The sequence below is a fragment of the Haliotis rubra genome, unplaced genomic scaffold (genome assembly GCF_003918875.1).
Source record: "Haliotis rubra isolate DU_JTF1 unplaced genomic scaffold, ASM391887v1 Scf423, whole genome shotgun sequence".
Lineage (NCBI taxonomy): Eukaryota > Metazoa > Mollusca > Gastropoda > Lepetellida > Haliotidae > Haliotis > Haliotis rubra.
This window is the reverse complement of record NW_025767106.1, coordinates 669,482-693,891: the sequence shown is the minus strand read 5'-3', so window position 1 is coordinate 693,891 and position 24,410 is coordinate 669,482.

The window sequence follows — 24,410 nt, the reverse complement described above, 5'->3', positions numbered from 1 at the left end:
GCGGGTGAGAATTGTGCACTGTTGTCAAAAAGGTCGATTTAAGTCAATTAAAGGTCGAAATGAGTAATTTTAATGACGGGGTTTCATTTATAACGATGCCAGTTAGAGATTTATGTATTTGTACCCCCTAGGGTTTATGTGACCTTTAAAAAAATTAAATGCTTTCTACTATCCCCACTGAATGAAAACCCTCTCTCTCTTTCAGAATCGTCAGAAGATGGACAACGTTCTCGTTTTTTACAGTAGCTACTATAGGGGCATTTGGAGTGGCTATTATATGAAGAGTCGGTGAGCATTCTATAACTGAACGGTATCTTAATTCACCAGAGTGCCCTCTACTTTACTAGGTAATACCACTATATTCTACGTAATAATAGGTCCGATATTTCACCTAGCTGGAAATGCTCCTCGTGCCCTGTACTGTACTGTTACATACCAGTAAAATTTACGTAATGATAGGTCCGACATTTGCACCAAGTCAGAAATGGGATTTATCATTACCTTTCATCCTTCGTCCAGGAATATGGGCTATGGTGTTGCAAACACTGCTGCCCGAGTAGGCAGTATCGTGTCTTCTTATGCATTTGCCATGGTGAGTATTGTCACGATTCGGTGAGTGTATTTGCTGCAAGTCGTCATTCCACGAGTGAAATATTCCGAGAGAGCAAGATGAATAAGTGCGTGTGTCCCAATTGGGAAAGTGCGGAGAACTTAATCGCCTTTAATTGAATGACAATAAGCGGGGAAGGAACATAATAGAGTAAATACGATGTTCTCGTCTAAGTTCTTCTTGTAGGATGTACAATTTTAGAAAGGTACTTGATGTCATAAATTTGAATTCTGTTTAATCCAAACACAGACGACTCAAATCTAATATTGTGAAACAGGCGATCAAAGTACCCAATTATTCATACATGTATTTCTTTAATTTGGTAATGTGAGACAGCAACAGCTACTGTTCATCTAATCAAATGTTTACATTTGATAAACTTTTCAGGGAGGGGAGGACTTCCTGCCGCCTTTTGTTATTATGGCACTTAGCACACTATTAGCATTATTGTTGCCCGAGACAAACAACACCCCACTGGCGGACACCACAGTGCAGACCTTGAGCAGAGACTACAAGCTTGACGGAGTTGTAAAAGTGTCAGTCAAATGAAGACAGCGAAGATCAGCACAGATTTAACAAGGTGCATCAGTTGTGTCAGTACTGCTTTACTGTGACTTCTGTTTAACAATATCAACGCCATGTATTACAGAAATAAACAACGTTATGTCTACAGACTTGTGTTATCAATGACAACTCCTTCAGCGTGTTCATATCTTTGACGGTGGAGAAAATGAAATATACCAATGACGAACTGACAGTAACAGCAATCGTAAGGAATATTTAATCAGGGGTCACACTGGGCTGACACTCTCGAGCACGTACATTTGCTCCGGAAGATTTCATCAAACGACCCAGACTTGCTGTCCTCCAGCTTCTACGAATTTTGCGTAAGAGTATTATGTCATGCGTCAATTTGTGGGCATTGGAAAACGGAGAGTGATGGTAATATTCATTCAGTATTACTGACTCTTTTGTCAACAACGTATGGTCCATGGTACAAGAGACTGGCATGAACACTCAAACGTTATCAGAAACTAGGACTGAACTGTCTCTCGTGTGATGTGATGTACATCCCCTATGTGCACGTGGTGGCCTAAACTTCGGCAGCTGATGATATATAGTCACGTTTTAGAATGTAATGCTCTGATCAAGCACATTTTACTGCTTACGTACTAGTTATGTACCAATATGTGTGATCCTCCAGTTATGTTCATGTCCTCTTCCGCACATGTTCGTAGGCTGAATAAGTTCAATCGTAGGCTGAAGATCGTAGATCTCTCACTTATTGAGGTACTGAAAGAGAGAAATGTTTTCGTATGCCAGAGACCTTTTTACATTTAAAACAATATGTTATGTGACGTACGGATAACTTCCGAGAATTATTCGGCTTCCCCATGTGCACGGTTCCGGTTTTACACACAAAACCTCGATGAATGAAAACAGTATACCTTTTATTTATCTTGTCCTTTATGAGAGATGCATAATCATTCCATCTTTCAAGATGTAATTTGCACGCAACAAGACTTAAATATATATTATACAATTGAATATATTTGCTTCATTACAATGTCTGTCGTCTGTTACAGCATAGTAATGGCCGAGGACACACTCACTCACTCACTCACTCACTCACTCACTCCTCCTCCTCACTCCTCCTCTCACTCACTCTCACTCCTCACTCACTCACTCACTCACTCACTCACGCACTCACTCACTCACTCACTCACTCACTCACTCACTCACTCACTCAGTGGAATCTCAAGCGTGCTTTATAGTCCGGACTCGCTCAGTTACGTATTACAGACTAAAATAACATTCCTGACAATCAACTTGCTATGAGAACAATGCTTTATAATCCGATCGCAGTTGACTAACATAACAGCCCCGACAACCAACTTGCTATGAGAACAATGCTTTGCAATCCGACGTAGTTGACTAAAATAACAGTCCGTTGAATAAACGTCTCTGTCACTTCTGTTCACAATGGTTAATGACTGAAAACAGACTACTTGGAAATTTACAGAGGCAGAAGCTGTTCATGTTAACATACTTTTTCAATGAAAGTATAAATAATATATTGAGTATAAATAAAAAACAAAAGAACGATTCAAGTTGTTGGTTGTCCTTAACAAAGGGAGGTAACTCATCGTGGCAGTGAACACGGTAACGGACAAAGGTTGTCTGATCCGGACTGTTTTACATTCCGGACAAATGAGTCGGTCCCAGGCCAGTCCGTAATAGACAGATTCCACTGTACATACATGCATGCATGCATACATACATACATACATACATACATACATACATACATACATACATACATACATACACACATACACACACATACATACACACATACATACATACATCATACATACATACATACTGTAGCACTACACTACACGCAGATGGTCCTCAAGGTCGACGATGATATGTTCATTAATCATTTTCACCTCTTATCCGCTTCTCAACTCGACACAAATACATATATTATGTCACTAAGGGGTCAAGCCCAGTATTACGGGGAACGGGGAAATGGAAGGTTGAGGAAGATTAATTCAAAGGTTATCTGGGTTGTCCGTTCAGATTTCCTCTTACTGATGTCTTTGGCACACAGGCTCTGATCCCGGATGTCCAATTCATCACAGAACGACAGGGCAATGCATCTCTATATGCATTCCTCGACGACAGGTGTGTCAGGGGTAGTCACTCTTACCTTGGATACGTTTGTTCCTGCACCAAATTAGTGTCCTACTTCCAATACTTTGTTTAACTGAATAGTGGTTACATATTTATCACATTAGGCCCCACCATTATAACTCCATCCCGTGTAGAGAGGGTAAGTTGTACTGTAATACAGGACATATCAATCGTCCTAAGCCCCTCCATCCCCTGTAGAGAGGGTAAGTTGTACTGTACTACAGGACATATCTATCGTCCAAGGCATCAACATTATAACTCCATCCCCTGTAGAGAGGGTAAGTTGTACTGTAATACAGGACATATCAATCGTCCTAAGCCCCACCATTATACCTCCATCCCGTGTAGAGACAGTCAGTTATACTGTAATACAGGACATATCTATCGTCCTAGGCCCCGTCCCCATCCCGATCGTGTACGACAGTCGTAAGTCTATGTTAAAGTATGGGAGTTACGACTGTCGTAGCATATCAATCGTCCCTAAGCCCCTCCATCCCTGTAGAGAGAGTGAGTTGTAGTGTACTACAGGACATATCTATCGTCCTAGTCCCCTCCATCCCCTGTAGAGAGAGAGAGTTGTACTGTACTACAGGACATATCTATCGTCCTAGTCCCCTCCATCCCCTGTAGAGAGAGTGAGTTGTACTGTACTACAGGACATATCTATCGTCCTAGTCCCCTCCATCCCCTGTAGAGAGAGAGTGAGTTGTACTGTACTACAGGACATATCTATCGTCCTAGTCCCCTCCACCCCCTGTAGAGAGAGAGTGTTGTACTGTACTACAGGACATATCTATCGTCCTAGGCCCCTCCATCCCCTGTAGAGAGAGTGAGTTGTACTGTACTACAGGACATATCTATCGTCCTAGGCCCCTCCATCCCCTGTAGAGAGAGTGAGTTGTACTGTACTACAGGACATATCTATCGTCCTAGTCCCCTCCATCCCCTGTAGAGAGGGTAAGTTGTACTGTACTACAGGACATATCTATCGCCCTAGCCCCCTCCATCCCTGTAGAGAGTGAGTTGTACTGTACTACAGGACATATCTATCGTCCTAGGCCCCTCCATCCCCTGTAGAGAGGGTAGTTGTACTGTACTACAGGACATATCTATCGTCCTAGGCATCCCATTATAACTCCATCCCCTGTAGAGAGAGTAAGTTGTAGTGTACTACAGGACATATCTATCGTCCTAGGCATCCCCATTATAACCCATGTAGAGAGAGAGAGGTGTACTGTACTACAGGACATATCTATCGTCCTAGGCATCCCATTATAACTCCATCCCTGTATAGAGAGGGTAAGTTGTACTGTACTACAGGACATATCTATCGTCCTAGGCATCCCCTCCATCCCCTGTAGAGAGGTGAGTTGTACTGTACTACAGGACATATCTATCGTCCTAGTCCCACCATTATAACTCCATCCTGTAGAGAGGGTAGTTGTAGTGTACTACAGGACATATTTATCGTCCTAGTCCATTATAACTCCACCCCTGTAGAGAGAGTCAGTTGTACTGTACTACAGTATATATCTATCGTCCTAGTCCCCTCCACCCCTGTAGAGAGAGAGTTGTACTGTACTACAGGACATATCTATCGTCCTAGTCCCATTATAACTCCATCCCTGTAGAGAGAGAGAAGTTGTACTGTACTACAGGACATATCTCGTCGTCATCACCCCCTCCATCCCCTGTAGAGAGGGTAAGTTGTACTGTACTACAGGACATATCTATCGTCCTAGGCCCCTCCATCCCTGTAGAGGGTGCTGTAGAGAGACCATTGTAGTGTAGAGACTACAGTAATACAGGACATATCTATCGTCCTAGGCCCCTCCATCCCCTGTAGAGAGAGTACGTTGTACTGTACTACAGGACATATCTATCGCCCTAGCCCCCTCCATCCCTTGTAGAGAGAGTGCGTTGTACTGTACTACAGGACATATCTATCGCCCTAGCCCCCTCCATCCCTGTAGAGAGGAGTGCGTTGTACTGTACTACAGGACATATCTATCGTCCTAGCCCCCTCCATCCCCTGTAGAGAGAGAGTTGTAGTGTACTACAGGACATATCTATCGCCCTAGCCCCTCCACCCCTGTAGAGAGAGAGTGAGTTGTACTGCTATCGCCCTACTACCCTTGTAGAGACATATCTAGCGCCCTAGCCCCCTCCATCCCCTACTCTGCACTACAGGACTGATGTGTGCAAAGGACAACCCCCACCACCCTTAAAGCAGACACTATGTTTGCAGAGGAATAGCAAAATACGTCCATGGATTTAGGGGCAGCAAGTTGTCTTGTAATTTATTATTACATATGTGTTAAAACAGCCACACTCGATGTGAGGGGTTCAGCTTACTTTATATATATTATCTGGATTCATAGGGTACGTGAAAGCATTTATTTAAATATGCTGTGATTGTTATTCCGTCTTATCTCCCCAGCTGCTTCAACAATAATTTGCAAACTGTGCGAATTTACATCAGTTGTCTGTGACTAGAGGAGTATCAGGTATTATCCTTTTTGTCACACCTACAAATATCCATCATTCGATGCATTAATTATGTCACAAAGATTAGAGATTAATGCAACTACCGTTTATAGATGCGGTCACACAGCTGCAAACAGTTTGACTACCATAACCTCGCGAAGCGGCTGTAAAATGTTCTAATCATGTTCTATCATGCAAGGTCAACGACCGAATGCATCACCAACAAATAACATACCCAGAAGTACACGGTGTACCTCTAACCCTCTTACTGCCACAGACTCCTTGTTAGAATTGGTCTTCAGTAACCCACGCCTGTCGGAAGAGCCGATGCGACTAACGGGATCGAGTGGTCAGGCTCGCTGACTTGGTTGACACATGTCATCGTGTCCTAACTGCGTAGATCGATGTTCATGATCACTGGATCACGGGAACATGTATGGTTTCTCACTATTTACGCTCACTTACTGAAACTCGAACACATATGGTGGTTTGAAAATACCTATTTTCAATAGTAAATTAACCTGTGAAATACTGAGTGCACAAAATCAAAAGTCAGTCATGTAGGTTTAAACATCGTATAACTTTACATCGTATATTTTACACAATGGTAGAGAAAGGTTAGTGAAGTGTTTATCTCGCATCTCGAGCTGCATCTGTGATGTTTCAATTTAAAGCGAATTTTCATTCTATGACGTACTTGGTAATATTTTAGTATTGGACAGCCAATTTGAAGAAGAATTCGGATCAGACTGGTTAGATATGTTATTTTTCTCCATTGTAAGTCTTTGGCCAAAGACAAATGATGTACATTCCATCTTATAAAATGATAACACATCTACTTTTGCATTTGAGTGAACCATGGATACAACGTCTTCTGATGTCCCATTTGTTTAACCTTTCGGTATATCTGTGATAATGGCACTATGATGGGTTGTCTGTAAAAGTATGTCAATGTCCCTTCCAGGATTCCATAGTAAACTGAATATTATCGAGGGCGCAAAAAGAAATTATAACACAATAACAACACACAGAATCAGTGCTACGCGTTTACTGCATCAGTGACATGTTATTACCTACAATTCAAACGATTCAAGGTATGGTGATAAGACCCGTGACGATCCAGGTTAGAATTGATCTTCCGTAACTCGTGTCGTAAGAGGCGACTAACGGGATCGGGTGGTAACACTCGCTGACTTGGTTGACACATGTCATCGTATCCCACTTGCGTCGTTCGATGCTCATACTGTTGATCACTGGATTGGCTGGTCCAACTCGATTATTTATAGACCGCCGCCATATAGCTGGAATATTGTTGAGTGCGGTGTTCAACAACAAACAAACAAATAGAGAACCAAGTCACTATCATCCGTAGTTAAATATCACATATTTCCAATTTGAAATGAACAATAAACACAGATTGTAAATCGAAATGTTTAGGTTCATCTTATCTCTAAACAGAATAATGAAATGATAACTTGTATAATTAAAACAATCCTTTATGAAAGAACGTCTAAGAACGTTGTTGCCAACGATTCAGACATGATTGAGTAACAAACAAAGACCATAGCGTATCTACAATAAAAAAATCTATAATTGCTGTAAATTGGGTGACTGCAATTGGTATTTTGATAGCCGGAAGAAATAGGCGCTTTACTAATATATTTGAGGACTGTCAATACTGAAGAAAGAGAACAATCTTTATGGATATACAACTTTTTTATTCTGTATAGGCAACGTTTCGAAGTTGTACATCCATAAAAATGTCCCAATTCTTCATCTCCTCAACTTCTAGAATCCCAATCAAAGAAGACTGTCAATACTGGATTTGATTCTGCTGTGTAAATGAAGTTGAAGTTTTAGTAATCCTGAAGATGTGGTTCCGGATCCATCAACGGGAGCACATTTGGGTATTTTATTGATAGAAAATGACAGAGACTGAGGGATATGTTATATTTTCTTTCAAGATGTCATATCAGGGTTTTGTAGACAGTATTTAAAGTCAATGCATTCAGTTCGTCACGACTAGGTCCATCAGGTGAAACCGGTTAGGGAGTTATATTTGTTTTTCAAATTTGATAAGTCCTCTGTAATGTGTTACAGTTCTGGTGTTGTTGGGTGTGGACAATGCGCCACTGTGTGTGGATGGTGTATGTTGTTTAGATGCTACAGTGTATATGATATACACAGTATGTCGAAGGTTCAACTGGGTGTTTTAGTAAGATTACAGTGTTCGCATGTAACGACGTAGACCCGGGGTTCGAATTCCCAAATAGATACTACTACTACTATTACTACTATTACTACTACTATTACTACTACTATTCTGCCTATGCCGCTCGAGACGATTTACTCGCACGCAACCCTTATTTAACCCCACAGCGTTGTCATTGTCTATGGAGCGGAATTTTGTTTTCGAAAAGTATATTTAACTAGGTTGTCAATATGTGAATGTTTTCATAATAAAAGCATGTGTGTTTACGGCTTTTCCAGCGGGTCATGGAGTTTGCACGACATGTTGTGACGATATTGGTGACCCATGATGAGGAACTGGGGGAATGGGTTTATGGTACTCGAACTTGTTTCAGGTTTCCAGTTTGGCATTGAGGCTGATGGGCTCCCTGTGCAAGTGCATCATTCATGTTTCCCTGCAGGGGAATGAATGAACATTGCTTTACGCCACATCAGCAATTTTCCCGTTATCCGCAGTCCCTGTAATAATGATAAAAAATGTTAACAAGGCACCTTTATAGCGCCTAATGTCCAACTAGAGCTTCTCAGTGGAGCTTTGACATAAAATCAACAGCTAATAGATAATGTAGGGCAATAGAGGGGTATATAGTTAGAATTGTTCAGACGTTTGATATTTTCTCTTATCTCGATTTTAGGTTTGTGTAAATTCTAACAGTAATATTCTGAATTATTTCATGTGAAAATCTACCATCTATCAAGCCTCAGTTTAGTTCACTAGATGCGATTGCAAATATATCTCACCCGGCTGTTGATATGATATAATAATGATAAATAATAATATTAACAATGTATGGTGCTGCTTAGTGGCCCTTTGAGATAAAAAAAGCAGGTTGATATAAACTGTAAGACAATGGAGATTGATCAAAGAGAGCAAGCGTCTTGAAAGAGGTGTGTTTTTAAGAGTGTCTTGAACATATCTAAGGTTTTAAGGAACAGTGGTCAACAGAACTGGATCAGTGTCAGAGAACGCTCTGTCTCCCATAGCTGTGACTGGAGCAGATAACTGGCATGTATGTTCTGATGTCTGATGACTGGTAAATGCTGATGATATCCTTAGGGCACTGTGGAGATCTGATGTCATTAAGTGCTGTGTAGGTGATTCAGAGGATCTTGACAATAATTAGTTGGGGTTTTTTAGGAGCCAGTGGAGGGACTGGATCACAGGTGTTATATGATCCTGGCGTTTGGTTCTTGTGATGATCCAGGCACCTCTGTTATGTACTTGTTGGCGATGGGTGATTACAGCTGTGTCTGATACAAGAGACTTACCGTAGTCAATTAAGAAGCTTAGTCATATCAACATCTAGGTAGCGGCGGATTTTCCCTGTTCTGTAGAGGTGAAACGTAGGTGCAGTAGTAATGGCTTATACATCTGAGGACAGTGTGATGATGAACAGGACATTCTTGGAGGGTTTGTAGTTTCCAAGCTTGACGCCGATATACAGCTGGTTATCATTGGCTTACACGTGAAAGAGAAGGTTGACATTGGATAGTGTTTGAAACAGATGGATCCAATTTGGGATCAGTGGCCTGACAATCGCTTCTTTGAAAGGCATTTTGTGGAGGAGATTAGAGCCGCTATATACTTTCTCTGATTTTGTCAATTGCTTGATCACTTGACGCCTTTTCTGAAGTAGCCATTGGAGGAGGTTTGGGATCTGTGAGCTTCTTGGGTTAAGCCACAAGCTGTCTTTTGTTGCCTTTGTTTATTCGATAAACTTTGTAGTCCAATCTTGCTTTCCTTAGACGATTGTTCACAGCATTCCGACGTGACGGATATCTTACTAGCTCTACATTGTCCTATTACAGAGTTTAGCCTTGATGTTCGCTTTACTGGATAATGAACAGTCGTCAAAATTCTGTAACTGTGTACATTATAGGTCCAAGTCTAAGTGTGTGGCCACTTTTATGAGTTGGTTGAAATTGATGCTGTTGTAGACCTAAAGTGTAAAGTCATGACATTTCTGCGCAAAAATGTTCTCAGTTCTGCCAGCATGGATTCTGAAATCACTGACTATAAGAAATCCTAGCAAATCCATTAGCGTAGAGAGATAAGAGTACTTGAGCATTTGATACAGATTATTTCTTAGAAGTGGGAGGACGGTAATCTGTTATGCATTTGACAATGTTCTATCTTTATATGCACTTCTTACCTACAAATCCATGTTCATCTCTAGTCAGAAAGTAAATGACCGCATAGTAGATGTACTACTCCATCTTCTAATTAAATATGTTTCTGACGTGTTGATTGTTATTAAAAGAAAGAAAATGAAAACAATGATTCGCTTAATTGACTTTTTTTTAAGCTTATCAGACTTTTATGGCCAAATCAGATTTCAGGGCTAGAAAGTGTATTTCAAATTCACCCACGATCCACAGAAGCTTATTTCGAAGAAATTACTAATCCCACTCCTAACCAACATTTCCAATAGGCTGTCCTTCAAAGACAATGATAGGCGTCAGTGACATTGGCTTTGCTTGAATTTAACCTAAACCAGCAATTTCAAAATTGAACACTGAACATCAGCAGTGGACTTATATCTAATTTTGTTACAGTTACCAGTATGTAATATACGTTGTAAGTAAAGTATTACTTATTACGTATACCATTAGTGCAAGATCGTTCTCCATTCTCCGTAAAACAGGAGAATGGGCTTTCTGTCAGTACTCATGATACTGATTAAAGTCACGAAATGTATGCATGCATATAAAATAATATTGTTTTACCAACCATGTTGCGGCTATTACGAAGCTGGAACTCGTGTTTGCTTCCGTCTAAACTTCGCAACCCCAATCACGACATGCAGTGCTTAAATATTATTCCTTATACATTTAAAACACGTAACTTTATTAGCTCTGAACAGTCTTCATTCAATTTTAGGACACGAAGAATATCTTGTGACTGTTCGTGCACACCACTCATACATATGTACATACGTACATACGTACATACATACGTGCGTACGTATAGCGCCGATATCCTGCTCAGCTCAACTGCTCAAGGGCGCTTTGTTTTTCCTTCGTTCACTGGATGTCAATCTCAACGGCACATCGTATTGTCAAACTCCCTGGGGATCATACAACTCTTGCAGCCACTAGGCCCACCGAGTTATCCTTACGAGGTATCCATTCACAGCTGGGTGGACTGGGACACATAGTCACAGTACTTCGTCCAAGTTTTACTGCACGTTGCTGTACCCGCAAGTAGTTGTTTGCACGTATTCATGTGGACACCATCTTGTCATATACCAACGAATTCGTGGGTTCTTTTAAGTGCACAGGGTTCTGTACTGTACACTAGGGGTTGTGACAACACTGAAAGAGTCTGCACACAAAGTGGACTCCAAGGTTTTTACACCCGGTCACAGGTGGGCTCGATCCCGTCACCTAAAGCTCGCTGGATCACTAGCCTGGCGCTTTAGACAGTTCGCCCACCACGCCTCCACCCACCACTATTTGGTGAGTGAGAAACGTTAGTTTTACGCCGCACTCAGCAGTATTCAGCTATTTGGCGGCGGTCTGTAAATAATCGAGTCTGGCCAGACAGTCCAGTGATCAACAGCATCGATCTACGTAATTGGAATAAGATGAAATGTGTCAAACAAGTCACATCGCCTGACCACCCGGTCCCGTTAGTCGCTCCTTACAACAAGTATGGGTTACTGAATATCAATTCTAACCCGGATCTTCACGGGTCTACCACTACTGGGAACAATACATTGCAATTACATAAATCACAGTAGATCTTTTTTTTTCCATTGATCTCAATTCAATGTCATGATCCAGAAACAGGGGTTAAAAAGTTGTGATTTACCTTGAATGAACTTTGGCTTAGCCAGCAGGAATTCCCGGGTGTGTTCTTGTACCAGGAAGGTGAATACCCGACGTCACTACACAATGACCCTGCATGTCATTACATTTTATGGATTAAAGACTGTAGGCAAATAGGAACACACTGCGCAAAATTATGACAATATAATCCACGTATTTGGGCAGTTTCTGACATTGAGAGGTATACTTTAGCAGGTGAATGTGATGAAAACACTGACAGTAAAGGAACCTGCCGCTACCAAACGCAAGTGACGCACACCTTATTTCTTCACATGTTGATAACGCGAGGATTGCCGATATATTGTGTAAGACATTTGCCAAAAGCATGACACATTCGAGAAAAGAGGCCAAGGATGTTCACTTTAAAGGCCAGGGTCCCATTTCACAAAGCGTCCGTAAGGCCACGACTGTCTGTCGTAAGCCGTATACCATAGCACGGGCTTTCGGCATTTGTAGCGTTACGATCGCTTTGTGAAACAACCAGGCGCTTATCTGTCCCACTCCATGCAATCTGGAGAAGTGCAAAGCAAAACTCAGAAAAACACCAGTATTCGTCGTTCCGGGGCAAGTTCGACATGTCACGTCTCCTGAAGAATGACAGATGGAGGGTTCAGGTATGTTTCAGCCTGGTACCTCGCTTCGTGGCGTTACTCGTCGATTCAACGTCCACAGAAACACCATTTGGCACGTATTGATCTTCATCGACGTTGTCTTAACGTGGTGAAGGTGCCCGCCCTGCATCACCGCACAAAGTGGACACAGTCGCTGCAGACCGTGTGAACTTGTGAACCCTCTCTTGTGTTGTTGCTCATTTGCATCTGCCAGGTGACCTGTATTTGAACTGTTGATCTTTACCATACCTTGAAACATTTGTCGTTCATGTAATAACACTTCATTCGTGGCAGTACAGTTGTAACACTGATTCTGTTTGTTGCTTGCATGTCATATTTTTTGCGATTCAGTATATTTGTTATCAGACATGAGGGTAAGATGCTTTTCACCAACATTATATTACCTACTGTCGTTTGTTATTGTGAGTTACATATCGCCCACCAAACACCCCTGTATCATACTGTATCATTAGAATCAGCCCTTGACATTTCACCAAATATTGTTCTCGTTGGTGACCTAAATGAAGATTTGTTGAACATCAATGTCCACCACCTTCACGATATAATTGTGAGTAAAGATTTACGTAATGTCATTAATCAGCCAACACGTATTACACCGACATCAGCTACCCTGATATTGTTGTAAGCCAGGACAGCGAAACCGTAGAAGCCGGCGTCTTAAACTTTAGGGTCGATATCAGTGACCATAAACGGGTTTATGTCACTCTTTCCAATTGTATTAACTTAACAAAGTCTTATGCAAGAGATGTTTTACTTTACAAGCAACGCGACTACGAACGACTAAATCAGCCGATTGTTTCCACAGATTGGGAAAAGATGTTTAACAACTGCACCTCGGTCAGTGAAGCCAGTGATGCCCTAACATTAGCGCTCAGTCATTATGTAAAAGAATGCGTGCCCTCCAAGCGAGTAATGATAAGGCCTAGGGACAAGCCCTGGTTAAACATCGACATTCGGCGGGCAATCTGCATTAGAGAAAGACTGAGGAAACGAGCAAAATTGTCGAAGAATATGAACGACCTTATGAGGTACAAAAAACAAAGAAATAATGTTAACAACCTCCGAAAACAAGCAAAAAGAAGATTTCCACTGCAATCTAGATGGGGTTTTATTAACCGTATCGAAAGAAAACAATGCAAACTATTGGAAATAACTTAGGTATATTCTAAAGGATTCTGGTACTGCAAAAGCCATACCCCCCTTGGTCACTGATGCTTCCAGTATACCATCTGTGTTTACAGATTCGGAGAAGTCTGAGACGTTGAATGCTTATTTTAGTTCAGTTACCGATATAGACGATTTTAACCATGTGCTAGCTAATACCTACAACATATGCGATGTTAAACTCCAAGATTTTCACATTGAACATCACGAAGTAACCGATTTGATTAAGACACTCCCAACAAATAAAGCTAGCGGTCCAGATAACATTAACCATGGCCTTTGGAAACATATTGTCCATTCTATAACCACCCCATTGTGTTTATTATTCAATCTATCTCTGCTCCAGCACGAATTTCCACAACGATGGAAACTGGCACATGTCATTCCAATATATAAGAAAGGTGATAAATCTTTACCTTCCAATTATAGACCTGTATCACTATTACCGTGTATCAGTAAGATATTTCAGAGAGTCGTTTTCAAAAGAATGTACAATCATCTTATAGATCACAACCTGCTGTGTAAATACCAATCAGGATTTATACCAGGTCACTCGACCACTTATCATTTACTTAAAATATACCACCAAATATGTAAGTCATTAGATCAGCACGAACATTTTTTCATGATCCGTTGTGACATTTCTAAAGCATTCGACAGATTCCGGCATAAGGGCTTATAACATAGATTAAAACAATACGGCATTAATGATATTTAACCAGCTGAAGTGGTTTCATAGCTATCTCACTAACAGACGTCAGAAAGTCAGTGTCAACGGTTGCCTCTCCAGTGAACAAACACCACACTGAGGAGTCCCTCAGGGATCAGTTCTTGGGCCATTATTATTTTTGATTTACATTACTGACATATGTTGTATAGTAAAAAAACTTGACACGTTTAGTCGCAGATAATACAAGCATTGGCATAGCATCTCCAGATGTTTGGCACATCGTAAACTCATTGAATGAAGACCTATACAACCTACAAAAGTGGGCACAAACATGGTTAGTACAATTCAACAAAATGAAACCGGAACTGTTTCATCATTAGAACAGACACGGTGGTGTTCGCATTATGGCCCTATATTTCTGATAGTTCATGTAGAAAACCCTGAAACAATTAAAACATTCTTTAGACAAAACATAAATATATGCTGATAGATAATATCAATCATTAATATCCTTAAATATAACCATTTACAAAATATCATTATTGCTAATCTATTCCATATACATTGCCTCAATATTTCATTGATGACACATTCCATTTATACTTTAATTCATACATAGATAGACATGTACATATCATATCATATAGGGAAACAAGCATTTCTTGTAGACATTACGCAATGCGTATATAAAAAATAATAAACCCACCAAGTATGTGGACCTGGGTATAATCAGTACACACCGACAGCTTCACGAGCAATACACCTACATCTGCACGAATAATTGAAACATACGTACACACTGTGCAGACTAATCAAATGGCAGCAATAACAATTCAACAAATACGTTTAGTTATTGTTGATTAATGAGAAACATTTAAAATATGTATAATGGTAAAAACCTGCTTCATTCTTACATTCACACATTATGCATTCATACATTTACACATTTCATACATTCATACATTTACACATTCATACGACAGTTGTATAGTACTTAAAGATTAAGTTTAACACTGATAAATAGCTTACTGAATTATTGAGTTATTTACCGTTTGTAAATAATTAGACTTATAATGCATTACATTCTGCAATACAACTAGTTATCACAGACTACTCAACATTTACAATATGACAAAGCATCCGAAGTACCAACGCTTATTTTCAAAAATGCATGAATCGAAAGGGTAGACTGCCACAAGCATCTTGGTATTACCTTATAACAAAACACGAAATGGAATTATCATATCAACACTATTCTTATAAGTGCTTCAAAAATGGTTTCATCGATGAGAATGCTTAAATATCGATTAAGTAGATCGAATCTGGCAAAAATATATCTGGTGTTTATCAGACCCACATTAGAGTATGCTTCTGTTGTCTGGGACATTTGCTCTTCCTATAATGCTCGTAGATTAGAATTACTACAACTGGAGGCAGCCAGAATAGTAACAGGCTTAACCAAATTTTCATCACGTCAAAGCCTATATAATGAAACTGGGTGGCAACCTCTAGCGCATAGACGAAACGTCAACAAACTTGTACACATGTATAAAATAATTAATAATCAATGTCCATCATATGTTACCGATCTTATACCACCACCTGTGCTAGAAAACACCAAATATAATCTCAGGAATTGTCACAATTGTGTCATACCTTTTTGCACGGACATCCGCGTTTAAACGATCCTATATTATAGATACTTTATGTCAATGGAATAGTCTACCGCCAAAAGTCAGAAACAATCCGTCGGTATCATCTTTTAAAACTGCCGTATCCGAGCAATCCGCGTTGCCACAGACATATTACAATTGCGGTAAGAGATACACTAACATATTGCACACTAGATTGAGGCATAGTTGCAGCACATTAAATTCCAACCTGTTTCGGGTTAACTTATCTGATATTTTTGCCTGTCTATGTGGCGCGCCATGCGAAAATTCATTTCATTTCGTTTTCCGGTCACGATATGGCTGAAATATTGCCGATGTGACTTTAAATTTTAAATTTTAACTCACTCTCTCTTTTTCGAATGTACTTTATATGATGACTTCAGAAAATTGCTATTCTCAGATATTGATAAATTTGGAGGACACGGCACACTATCTTATTCGGTTACCCTAACCTAAACGATTTGATGAATAAAAATATATTCCTGTCTGTACACACGTATACACGTATTGAATCTACAAACAGATTCACGAACTATTTGTTTCCAACCTGTTGCTATAGTTCTATGTATATATACATGATGTATTGTATAGAACTTGCAAATGTAGAGATGCACATTTTCTGTATATATCCAGTAAAACACTGTATATATGTATATCAAAACTGCATATGTTTCCTCAATGCCAAGCTGCCATTGTAGATTGTACATCCCCATTATGTAGTAACTGTATTTAGGGAGAAGGCGACCATAAGTGGTGCACGTGTGCCTAATCCCGTTGTCTTTTGGATAATAAAATATGTTTAGCCAAACCTACCGTCGCAGTTTGTAAACAGTAACAGCCAGTGTTAGTGAGTGAGTGAGTTAATATTTTTTAAGTCACATCGGCAATATTTCAGCCATATCGTGACTAAAACAAATTATAGATTTGTAATGATTAAAATTAAATTATAAACACCTGTCAACGAAGGACAGTAAAACAACCAGCGTATCATAGATATATATTTAAAACTAGTGATTAAATCTAAAACCGTTTAACTGTAGAGGACGATACGATATAAGAACAGGCTACTGATCGCCAACAACTGAATGTAGATCACCATACTAGGGACCATGGGGACTTACAGTACCTTTGCTACCTGCATGGACCCTTAGTTGGATTTATAACAACCAGTGTTACAAATGTACAAAGAGATTACCAGTATGGCATTTCTCCAGGACAATACGCCAGGGTAGGGAAGAAGTGGCGAAGAAGCTTCAATTGGCTGCAGGCCCGTGAAGGTCCTGGTTAGAATATTGGCCTTCACTAACCCATGCTTGTCGTAAGAGGCGATTAACGGGATCGGGTTGTCAGGATCGCTGGCTTTGTTGACACATGTCATCGGTTCCTAATTGCGCAGATCGATGCTCATGCTGTTGATCACTGGATTGTCTGGTCCAGACTCGATTATTTACAGACCGCCGCCATATAGCTGGAATATTAATTGATCTATGACTGACCCAAATGTTACAAACATTATCATATATTCGTGAGCCCGAAAACAGTCGCTTAACTTCAGATATAAAACTACGCGAACTTTACATTAAATACTGTCAGATCTAGTCAGTTGCTCCAAACGGTAAATATTAAGATTTCTTTAAGATTGGACAGGTTCTTTTGCTACATCTAGATTGGTCATTTCCGACAAAAATCGTCTGAATTAATCTTTCAATCTGTCGATAGGTTTCAAATCAATTCATATAACAACGCCTGTTCATAATGCCTCTCAGATTTATACATTCAATATCGTAACATTACGATTTAAAATTCGAATACTTTTTACGACGACTTTGTCATAAACGTGAATCCTAAATTGTTGTATAATGCGATCAACGAAGTTATATATTTTACACACAACTGGTAATGGTAACTTTTAGAGGGCACGTTCGCTAACTGAAATAAAAAAAGAAATACACTTTCATGCCAATATGTAGTTAACGATATTCTGTACATATTCGTTATACCCACAACATTTACACTGTACATTGTCGGACATGACACTGACACCAGAGCGGCTAGGTATACATCGGCAACGTATGGATTCCTGGAAGGGACATTGTCGCGTTGTCGCATTGTCGTGTTGTCGCCCTCTCAAATACAAGCAAAATGAAGCAACATTAACCAAAACGCGACAACACGACATTTCGCCCATTTGTCGCATTGTCGCGATGTCGCGTCTCGCGTTTCGAATAATGTTTTTTTTTATTCCTCGAAAGGGCGACACGCGACATAGCGACAATTTTCAAGGTCAAAATATGTCTCGTTGTCGCATTGTCGCCCTATTTAAGATGTGTAAAAACAGACTAAAACTTACTAAAACGCGACACGCGACAATGCGAAAACGGGACATTTTGATGTCACGTGACATATAGAGTGTGATTTACATAAGGAGAGAAAAATCGCAAGATTGGGTATCACATCAACTGGGAACGCAAATATTTTGTTGCCCTTATTAAAGCAAAGATTTAGTGATAATCTTCAACAAGAAAGGTAAAGTAATTTATCTTAGTCTTCAAAGTCCCGTTATGACAAACATCTTAAGTCACTGTTAAATGTTAAATTTTACCTGACTGGTAATTTCCCATTTAGGTAAGATCTGCCATATTTAGGTTTAAAAGAATGTATGTATATATGTGTGTGCGTGCGTGCATGTATGTGTATGTGTGGGTAGGGGTTGGGGGTGCATGCGTGCGTGCGTGGTACATGTATGTATGCTGTACCCTTATTTTACTTTTTTTTTGCATTATCTATGAAACATAAACACGTACACACACACACACACATATCTGTTGTTGTCTAAATGGACACAGTGTACATGTGGACATATGTTCTGAATGCGGCGCTGATCAATACAGTTCAATAAGCCGCCAGTAAGCACACCATCACCTTCAACGATTACATGGTGACTACCTGGGTCGACGACGACACAAGATTCCATCTGCCACTGTGGAACCATCACTCAACAACAGGTCCAAGGACAAACAACAACCTAGAGGGATTCCACAACCGCCTGAACTGGGGACTCCCACATCGACACCCCAACGTCTACCGATTTGTGGAGGTGATCAGGAAAGTTGAACACGCTGAGAGAGCGACAATTTCCCAGATAAACTTTGGAGAAGCACAGAGAAGCAGAAGGACAGTGTACAGAGAGATGGAGCATCGTTTGTGTCGCCTCAAGGAGCAGCTCAATCTTGGGCAAAGTTAACATGATCTGCTGCTCATATTCATGTCACGACCAGGAAGATATCTGTGTATTATATTCATGTATTTGTGTAAATAAATCCATAAATTAAAACATTAAATCTTGTGTTCATGTGTTTGGGCTAGTCCATTGTCCAGGTAACAGGTAACAGGAAGGGGATTAGCAGTGCATTGGATCGTGAACTTTGTTGTTATAAGCTGTAGGGGTAATGGGATGTATGGGTAATGGGAAGATACCGCCAAAATACGCATTGACAAACTGCAGGGGACCTTAGGTGGCTCGATGCTGGAGAAAGACACCGTCTGACTGAACCTTACATAAGATCTCACATTTTTTATCACTGCTTAAAAATTTGAGTTCAGGATAACACTGTAACATACATACAGTACATCCTGGTTATAATGTCACCGTTTGTCCAGGAGACAATATGGGAGTATATCCAGGGCGGCATTTTAACAACTTGAAGGTAGGACAGTTAAAGCAATGCAATGAAAATGAATGAATTTTGTTCCCAAAAGCATTGGCAAATGGCTTTATACCCAGTTTGGCATTATAACCAGGGTCTTATATAGACAGGAAAACCGTTCTGGAAAAAAAAGCATGGCATTATATCCAGGATGGCATTATAACCAGGGTGTATGTACAAATTATTCGAACTCGAAATGTTGATTTTTATTCTTTAGTGGAATACATAGATCTCTATTTTCACTGACCATTTTGGGGCCACATACTAAAGATCAAGAGACTGGATTCGTCAGATCGTATGGTGTATTGATGAATTTACTCTATATCGACAAAGGTTGGCAATGTCGCGGTCTTTTTTTTTTTATGATGCTCAAACGTTTTCAAAACCTATTTGAATTTGATATAACAGTAAGCGCATACCTAACTGAAGTGTATGTGAAGTTTTTACCTGATATTCAAGCTTTAAAATTGGAAAAGAAGAAGCCGTATTCTTTCAAAAATATCAGCATGTCTATATATGGTAATGACAAGTCTGTATGGATGATCTACTTCTTTCTTGTACATTAGCGACGTTTCGATATAGATACTTATTCCGTTTTTGATGAAATGTCGCGTTGTCGCATTGTGGCGTGTCGCGTTTTAGTCAATTTTTAGGCTTCTTTTTACACATCTTAGATAGGGCGACAATGCGACAACGCGACAATGTCCCTTCTTGGATTCCATAGCAACGTTAACAATGGCGTATGGTGCTTCTGGCAGTCGTCAAAGCGCACACTCGTGTCACTGGTGATAGACAAGTGTGAATAAAACTGAGCAATTAAAACATCCAAAAGTAAGAAACAAGTATGATCATGGATAAATCATAATAAATTTAAACATCATTGAAATAAAATGTTATAGAGGAACACTTACGAGTCCTCTATTATACATTGCGTTTTACTGTGATATGTGCATTGTGACAGTGCATAATATGTTTAAAGCACTGAGTGAGCAATAGCCATAACACATACAGTCATAAGTACACTCCTCACTATACATGGTACAAATGCACACAGTGACACGGATACATGAATACAAATGCATGCATTTATATAATGTATACATAATATATTTGAACTTCCGAAATATTGATTTTCTCAGATAGTTGCGAGTATCTATCTGGACAGATCCTATGTCCCTCTCAAGACGATTCGCAGCAACGTTGCCATTAATGCATATGAATTGAAACAAACTGAAACGTTCGAACGTGCATCCTATCGAAGGGACCAAACTTAACACCTGAGATCATTCCTGGAACAGTACATTCAGTCGTTTGTATTGTAGATGTCCCACCAACGACATAGCATTGAATGTCATGACTGTTCACAACACGTGTTGTGTGTTATTAGAATTCCACGTGTAGGTCACATGATTTCTACCACGTGGTCAAGCTTACCTTTTCACACATTCGACGACGGAACACGGACATTCAAGGCTCGGTATAAGGTAGACTCTTACACTCTTTCTACTGCTATTTGGATTTGTCAAACACGTGTTACATTCTGGGGTGAGAGAGGCGAGGGATGCCGCTGTACACACGTCGATATGTAATGACTGTATGTTGTGCTGTATTGACTTTATTCGTAGGTTTCATTGTTGTATTGATAGTAACTGATTTCGTGGTAGTGTGAATCAATTAGGTCACATCCTCGACGGTTGTATCCCATTACCCCTACATCCCAGTACCCCTACGTTTGTGTCGCCTCAAGGAGCAGCTCAATCTTTGGCTGAAAACACCAATGCAGTTCCTTGACGCTGTGGGCCATCTCCTCAAATTGGGAAAGAGACTTGTTTAAAAGACAAAAATTAACATTAAAAAAGTTAACATTACCTGCTGCTCATATTCATGTCACGACCAAGAAGATATATGTGTATTATATTCAAGTATTTGTGTAAATAAATCCATAAATTAAAACATTAAATCTTGTGTTCATGTGTTTGGGCTAGTCCATTGTCCAGGTAACAGGAAGGGGATTAGCAGTACATTGGACCGTGAACTTTGTTGTTATAAGCTGTAGGGGTAATGGGATGTATGGGGTAATGGGAGGATACCTATTAAAGCAAAGATTTAGTGATAATCTTCAACAAGAAAGGTTGAATAATTTATCTAAGTCTTCAAAGTCCCGTTATGACATACATCTTAAGTCACTGTTAAATGTTAAATTTTACCTGACTGGTAATTTCCCATGTAGGTAAGATCTGCCATATTAAGGTTTAAAAGAATGTATGTATATATGTGTGTGCGTGCGTGCGTGCATGTATGTGTATGTGTGGGTAGGGGGTGGGGGTGCATGCGTGCGTGCGTGGTGCATGTATGTATGCTGTACCCTTATTTTACTTTTTTTGCATTATCTATGAAAAATAAACACACACACACACATCTGTTGTTGTCTAAATGGACACAGTGTACATGAGGATATATGTTCTGAATGCGGCGCTGATCAATACAGTTCAATAAGCCGCCAGTAAGCACACAATCATCGAAACGATGTCGGCTATTAATAGATAGGGCCTATTTGTCAAAATACGCATTGACAAACTGCAGGGGTCCTTAGGTGGGTCGATGCTGGTGAAAGACACCGTCTGACCGAACCTTACATAAGATCTCACATTGTTATCACTGCTTAAAAAATTGAGTTCAGGATTACACTGTAACATACATACAGTACATCCTGGTTATAATGTCACCGTTTGTCCAGGAGACAATATGGGAGTATATCCAGGGCGGCATTATAACAACTTGAAGGTAGGACAGTTAAAGCAATGCAATGAAAATGAATGAATTTTGTTCCCAAAAGCATTGGCAAATGGCTTATAACCAGGGTCTTATATAGGCAGGAAATCCGTTCTGGAAAAAAAGCATGGCATTATATCCAGGATGGCATTATAACCAAGGGCATTATAACCAGGGTGTATGTACAAATTATTCGAACTCGAAATGTTGATTTTATTCTTTAGTGAAATACATAAATCTCTGTTCACTGACCATTTTGGGGCCACATACTAAAGATCAAGAGACTGGATTCGTCAGATCGTATGGTGTATTGATGAATTTACTCTCTATGGCAATGTCGCGGTCTATTTTTTATGATGCTCAAACGTTTTCAAAACCTATTTGATATAACCGTAAGCGCATACCTAACTGAAGTGTATGTGAAGTGTTTACCTAGTATTCAAGTTTAAGCATTGGAAAAGAAGAAGCCATATTCTTTCAAAAATATCAGCATGTCTATATATGGTAATGACAAGTCTGTTTGGATGATCTTCTTCTTTCTTGTACATTAGCGACGTTTCGATATAGATACTTATTCCGTTTTCAAGCTATATATGTTCTTGACAATTATGAAAAAACCAAACCCTAACCCCTCTCTGAACAAATTCGTAGAATATGTAATATGTCTGTGTAGCACCCTCACCGATGTCTGTTGTTTAAGAAGCTATATACCCACTTCTAGTTAAACGTGACAAGAAATACAAATGCAGTCCAAGTCATTCACGATGCGTTTTACCCTTAGGTAAGACTAGCATCTTTCTCCGAAAACTGTTTAGCTGACACCCAGGTGAAAGGTTCACTACATAACACTTGTGTAAAAGAGGTGGAGCGTCGCTTTTCTGATCTGACCGAAGGAGAACAAACAGTGGAGATAAAAGATCAAGGATTGCCTAACATCAAACGCTTCATCTGTTTACTTATCAGTTTACATTTGTGCTGCACACTCATCCAGGATACTGTAACACTGAGATGGAGATCCATATTCCAAATCCTCCCCGTTGTTATACATGCCAAACAAGAGGGCATAGCTTTCAATCATGTATAGAGGTGAGGTGAGGTGAAATTGGGTTTAACGTCGTGCTTAAGAATATTTCGCTCATATGACGACGTGCATGCGTGTGTATGTGTATGTGCGGCTGCTTGTACTAGCCCAGACTGAAGCTGGTTTTATAGTGCTAGCCCACTGAGATACCATGCCGCAGTGAAGCATGAATACCCCACTCAGACACATTATACTGAGTCCGAGCCAACCAGTCCTTGTTGTACCCATTAAATGCCGAGCGCCAGGCAGGGACCAACAAGTACCATATTTTAACGTGTTTTGGTATGACGCTGTCGGGGATCGAACCCGCGACCTTCCGCTCTCCGGGCCGACGCTCTAACCACGGAGGCGGTCCAATCATGTATAGAACCAAAGACTAACGTAAACAAAATAACGACATCAACAGTTGCCCTGACAACTCTGCCCTCATCACCTTTGGGTTCTGTATTATTACAATCAAACAAGAGAGTAAAATCTCTTATCCTGATACCAAGCGGTTGCAGCTCGACCACCAACTCGTTAGTGTGCGTTTCTTTCACAGCTGTGACCAGAACACTGAACGTATCTGTTGCATCTCTTTAAAACCACACAGCTATCACGTGGGTTAAGCAGATAAATACTCCTTCTTGATACATCCAGCGTCTTCAGCACTTCCTGCTCCCGGAAATGCAAGGAACAAAGCGGATTCTTAACTTCAATTTGACAGACTGTCAAAGACTCTTCATGACCCAAACCAAGTGTAAACAATACGTGCAGCTATTGAAAATTGTTTGTCGGTCAACGTGACCATGAATACTTTAATCTGTGACAGTGTGGTCAGAGTTTATCAAATG